Consider the following 6,545-nt stretch of genomic DNA (forward strand, 5'->3'; position numbering starts at 1 on the left):
CTCCTAAAGCATTCCGGAGGCAGACTCAAAAACGCAAACCAAGAAAGTGTCACACATGCTGTTGTAAACAGGAAACGCTGGAACTTTAGGTGGCCACATACATCCTGCTGGGTTGGTCGATGGCCAGCTGGCTATTCCTGGATGTGACAGACAAACCAGACAGAAACTGGATTAACCTATAACTAGACAAAACACTTATATCACTGTAATTGTAACTGTATGTTATAATAGCAGATTATATCACAAAATAGTCAAATGTATCTTAAAATATTTAGTAAAATCCAATATTTAAAAGCAGGTGCACAAAAAAATAAATTATCACTCCCTCCGGGAAATAAACGAGACCGTGGTTCTGGTTACCGATGGATTTATTTCGCTTGTCATCCTTATCTTCGCCATCTCACTCATCATCAATGAATTCCACCGTCAAACTACAGTATGACAATGTAAAAGAAACACGTTCACATAAACCTTAAAGAAGTAAATACAAATACACTCGGGAAATACAAACGTAATACACATACCTCGCTGGCTGCATATAACCAAGAGAGAATGAGTTCACTTGAAAATACCCGATTCAAACAAAAAATGAAAACATCTTCTTTACTTCTTTGCTCAAAACACGAGTAACTCTTATATTCACACACGGAGAATACCTTTTCACCAAAATGTATGTCCTTTTTCTCTGTTGCACCATAAAAAAGTGTCCGTGTGTAACGCAATTGTACTTTAGTTCCTAGTTACAAACGCTCAATATTCATGAATAGATTAAACAAATTTAACAAAACATGTTAAATAACAGAAACAACATGTATGGCAGTTATATAAATCAACTCTAGAAGAAGGATGTCAAATGAAGGCAATGACGTTGGCTGAAGCGTCATTGTTTTTAAAATATACATATTTATTATTTAATTATGAAATTATTATCATTAGTTTTATTTATATATTAAAAAAATATGAAAAATAATATTTATAAATAAGTATTATTTTAATTGATAGTGCATTTATATTAGCAAATGCACTATTGTATTAATATTTAAATAGTAATTGTATTTTATATTTTAGTCTGGTTGGCAGTGTATAGTTTATGTATATCAATATTATACTAAGATTATTTAAAGTAATTTTAATTATTAAATTATTTGGTTACACTTTATTTTAAGGTGTCCTTGTTACAGTGTTATTATACATTTAAGTACTGATTAATATGAATTAACTACATGTACTTACTATAGATTAGGGTTAGGATTAGGGTTTGGTTTAGGGTTACTTGCATGTAATTCTAATTTATTGTTATTTTAATAGTAAATACATGTAACGTGTAACAAGGACACCTTAAAACAAAGTGTTACCAATTATTTTAATTAATATTATATTTTATAATAGTATTTTTATTTAATGTACTGTACCTAATTGTGTGTTTGTGTGAATAAATAAAAATAAAATAATATTAATAGAAATATTCAAATGTATTTGTATAACCTGAGTGAAATATTGAAAACCGAAAAATGAACATAAATTTGTCTTTTGCTTTAATGACATAAACAAAACCTGATGATCATGTTCACCAGCATGATTTGAGGTGATCCAAAGAAAATCTTGAGCTTCAAGAAGAACATCTGACCATCTGTACAAAGAGTCACATGATTAATTTCACTCATTTACTTACACAAGGAAATTGTGAATCTGAAATTCATTATGATCTTAACTTTTTTTTTAAATCTAAGTCCACATCAGATTTTGAATGTTGGATTTTCAGACATTTAAACCCCACTTTATCTCCTGCTGGATAAAAAGTATAGCAAAATCTCTACACATTATTAACAAAGAAATCATTTGAAGACATTAGCAAACCCCACTAAACTAGAAAACTATTGTAGAGTCGTGTACAAAAAGCAGTGCAGGGGATTTGCTGTGACATTATCTAGTGCTGCTGTTAAGGGGTCACGCTTTAGACCTAGAGCTGTTAGCGAGGATGGCCTCCAGCCAGCGTTTGGTCTACTTCATTATCTCGTCATTGTGTTGCCAGGTGGAAGCAGTGAATAATCATCTCTTTTCCATTAAAATAATACCCCCATGCGAAGCTCCAGTGCCAGGGTTGCCCAGTCAGTGCCAGGCTGCCGTATTCATTCCTGTCAGTCAGTCGAATGCCAGCCAAAAGCTGGAATTTTAATTGTTGCGTAGAAATAAACAGTCCACTGGCAGTAAATTTGGCTCACGGATTAATCCCCCTAAAGTGCGGCTTTAGGAAACAAAGCTAGGCTTAGAAAAAAGAGACACTTCCCCATGGGTTGCAAAATGGGGATGAAGAGATTCCCAGTCTTGGATCTTTTGGGTCAACACCTGCTATAGGGCGAATCTTTGCCCTTGTGGTACTGACCTTTCACTTTTGACCTGATAATCTTCGGGTTTGTGTAATCTGACGAGATGCCTTCCTGGAACTTAATCATTGGCGAGGAAATGGTGGGAAAACGAAGAGTTTTAATTGGATGCCAAGCACCTCGAGTAATCCATTCCCAGTTCTTTGAGGAACAAGGAGAGTGTAAGAGAGCAAATCTGGCCAAGAACACAAGCCTTTGTCTGATGCTCTGGTAATTCCACAGATTACACCATACTGTTGTCTCAGAAAGTCCAAAGAGAAAGTGAGTGGATTTGGAGGGCCAATGATTTTGGGGGCCATGGGCTGAAATGGCAGGGGCCCAGGTTGATCAGAAGTGGTAGCATTTAGTTTGAGGTTTATTTTGACCAGCATGTTCATTTGGAACACGGTACACTCTATGGCTCCATGATAAATCTTTTTAAATCCATAACATCAATTTCCATTGCACAAAAGGTTCTTTATACACTCTTAAAATAAAAGTTCCAAGAGAGAGTTTTCATAGTGATGCTATAAGAATCATTTTTGGTTCCCCAAAGAACCTTTAATTGAACAGTTCTTAAATTCTAAGCATTTTTTATTAATGTGAAGAACATTTTCAAAATCTAAAGAATATTTTTCCACTACAAATAACCTCTTGTGTGATGGAAAAGTTATATGGATGTTAAAGAGTTTTAATTGGATGCCAAGCACCTCCAGTAATCTGTCCCCGATACTTTGAGGAACAAGAAGAGCATTAGGGATATTTTCCACAGCAAATCTGGCCAAGAACACAAGCCTTTATCAGATGCTCTGGCAATTGAACAGATTACACTTTACTGTTGTCTCAGGAAGTTGCCCCCACCAGCCCAAAGAGAAAGGCAGTGGATTTGTAGGGCCACTGGTTTTGGGAGCTATGGGCTGAAATGGCAGGGGCCCGGTTGATCGGTAGTGGCATTTAGTTTGAGGTTTTTGTATTTATATTGACCAATATTTATGGAACATGGTACACTCTATGCTTCCATTATGAACCTATAAAATCCATTTGCATTGCACAAAAGGTTCTTTATTCACTCTTAAAATAAAGGTTCCAAAAAAGGCTCCCCAAAGAACCTTTCAATGAACAGTTCTAAAAAGAAGCTCTTTTTATTATTAGTGTGAAGAACATTTTAAAAATCTAAAGCATATTTTTCCACTATAAAGAACCTTTTGTGTGATGGAAAAGTTCCATGGATGTTAAAGAGTTTTAATTGGATGCCACCTCCAGTAATCCATTCCCATCATATCCTTTGAGGAACAAGATTTTTTTCCACAGCAAATCTGGCCATAAACACAAGCCTTTATCAGATACTCCGGTAATTCCACAGATTACACCCTACTGTTGTTTTCAGGAAGTTGCACCCACCTTCCCAAAGACAAAGGGAGTGGATTTGGAGCCAGAGCAAGGGCTTCGAGCCACCAGTTCTGGGGGCCGTGGGCTGAGATGGCAGGGGCCAGTTGGTCGGTAGTGGTGCTGTGCTTGGGAAGAGGGTATCAGGAAGGCTTAAGCTCAAACATACAAGCGAAACCAGAACATTCCAATGGTCACTACTGCTTCCCCTGCCCACCAGAGCAGAAAATAGGGCGAGTGACCTCTCCAGAAAGTTTGTGTGTTTTGGACAATACCAGCATCCCTTGTGGTTTCAATAAAGTAGACGTTTTTTGATATTTATATGTTGTGCCGAACTTCTGCTGGTCGAAATTAATTAATCAGGAAAATATTGTTCTGTTCTGGAAATGACATAGAGGAACCACAAACGGGGCGAGCGGCGTTTGACTTGGAGGGAACATTGGTAAGGATGCAAATATCTTTAACGATGTGTCACGTATGAATTGTGTGAAAAAGAGACCCTTCCCAAAAATGTCAACAAAACAGGCTTTCGGACTTGCAGTGAACCAGTTTTGGGGCCACACATTTGCACATTTGGACGATAGTTTTGATGAAACACATTGTAGCTTTTTGACCATTGTGGATTGGTTGCTTTCACTGCACCAACATTAACGGCTCTATATTTCTTAAAGGCATTTACAGGGTGCATCAGATCATATGGTGGCATGTAGTTTGAGGTTTCTGTATTTATATGCACCAATATTTAAAAGCAATGCCTGTTGGTTGCTGCATTTTGGGACATGGTTCTATTGATGTTAAAGGTTCTTCATTGGCATTGGTGGTTCCATGAAGAACCTTTAACATCAATAGAACCTTTCCATTGCACAGAAGGTTCTTTTCAGTTTATTATCCACTTAATTTTGAGAAATCGAGTATAACTTTTGTGTTAGGATTACATTTTGTTGACATCTGGACATTGGATTTCTAGTTTCCAGCATGCTTTGCGTGGGATTGGTTTGGGAGAGTAAATGTTAATTAAGTGTTATTTATGTGTTTTTGGGTAAAGGATAAGGCTTGTTAGTATTTGATGTTTAATTATGCTGGCGATGCTAATGCTAAGTGACACATTTCATCCCATGCATTACATTTAGTAAAAAAGTGGTATTTAGCATGCTATTATTACACTATTGCTAGCTAGTAGTTGACAGAATGAGATTTATCGGTGGTACTTTGTCATCTCAGGCCATCTCAGTCCAAAAATCAACCAGCAACCAGCTAGTCATAACATTATATGGTAGTCAGGCTGGTTTTTGGATCTTGGTTGACCTGCAAATGACCAGCTAAAACCAGCTACCATTTTCCAAAACACAGCTATTAGCATAAGATGCAACGAGTTTACTGCCATTTTAAAATGTTCCTCTTTGTCTATTCCAATTCTTAAATGCAGTGAATTGCCGCTCGAGGCCGTCTTTACAGTGTTTACCAACTAATCATTAACTATAGCAGTCATGGAAAGCACATCGCTGCATTGAGAGACTTTTAATTGTTTTCCTCCATGGTGAACTTAAGGGCAACCTACGATGTGCAGAAAAAATGGGAAGCACTCTTTTTTTGTGGGATTACGCATTCTGGTTGTTCAGTCTTGCATGCATCGTCATATTCAGAATGGAGACCTCACCGACGGCAAACTGAAGCAAATGAGAACCAGAAAACATAAAAATAAACATGCACACAGAGTTAAAACTGGTGAGCACGGTTGGCCAAACAATCTCTGGTGTTTGTTTGGGTTTTGCGTCTCATTCCAAGACGCTAATTTGTTTTGTCTGTAGTTGTGCCTGGTTGTTTGTCTGAGGTAAATTCTCTAGCTCCTGGGTTTTCAGATCGTCAGAAGCCACAAGTACGATTGCAAGGCCTACCTCATGATGAAACATTCCTTTGGTGGCTTTCTAAAAAACATTTGCGTTTGATTATCTAGCAAAGTCTGTAATAGCATTTGCATGATGTCAAAGAAGAGTTGTGTGGGAAACTGCAATGCGAATCTCCACCACTAATAAACTCATCATACTTTGAAAGCAGAATAAATGCAAAATATTAATCTAAACAGTGCAAAAAAAGATGTCTTTGCTCAATATGTTTTACTTGTTTTGCCGTACAAATATCTACATGTTCTTATATCATCATGCATTTACTTGAGATGCAAAATTACACAAGGTACTATGTCTTATTTTCAGAAAAATGTTTCAAAATTAAGTGAGTTTATACTTTTTTAACAAGAAAAATAGATTTGCCTATGGTGCCAGAAAAATATATAAATACATGAATTCAATGGGAAAACAAGATTCTGTTTGGCAGATATTTGTTCTTGTTTTAATCATAATTTAAGTATTTTGACTTGTTTTTCCATATTATTATCTTAATGTTCTTATATCATCATATATTTGCTTAAGATGCAAAATGACATAAGTATTATGTCTTGTTTTCTGAAAAGTATCAATATTAGGTGACTTGATATATATATATATATTTTTAAACTGCTAATGGTGTCAGAAAAATTAACTTAATTCAAAGAGAAAATAAGAATTTTTCTGACACCATTGGCAAATATTTGTTCTTGTTTTAAGCATAAAGTCACTAATTCCAGTATTTTTGACTGGTTTTCCATACAAATACCTAAACATTCTTAAATCAACATACATTTACTTCAGATGCAAAATAACAATAATGTGTGTGTGAACAAAGGCCTCCTGTAGCAAATCGATGCGTTTTTGTAAGAAAAATATCCATATTCAAAACGTAATAATTACTTTAATGTAGCTT

At 35.9% G+C, this 6,545-nt stretch overlaps 1 long non-coding RNA gene across 1 annotated transcript; it reads right to left on the reverse strand.

Annotated features, from left to right (window-relative positions):
- Window positions 1-350: 350 nt before the first annotated feature.
- Window positions 351-589, reverse strand: LOC107732345 (uncharacterized). The gene is made up of 2 exons (XR_001638866.1): window positions 525-589; window positions 351-431 (listed from the first exon to the last, which is right to left on the reverse strand). It is a non-coding gene; the product is annotated as an uncharacterized LOC107732345 (long non-coding RNA).
- Window positions 590-6,545: the final 5,956 nt, after the last annotated feature.

This window comes from Sinocyclocheilus rhinocerous, unplaced genomic scaffold, assembly GCF_001515625.1.
Source record: "Sinocyclocheilus rhinocerous isolate Xijiao unplaced genomic scaffold, SAMN03320098_v1.1 scaffold2958, whole genome shotgun sequence".
NCBI classification, from domain to species: domain Eukaryota; kingdom Metazoa; phylum Chordata; class Actinopteri; order Cypriniformes; family Cyprinidae; genus Sinocyclocheilus; species Sinocyclocheilus rhinocerous.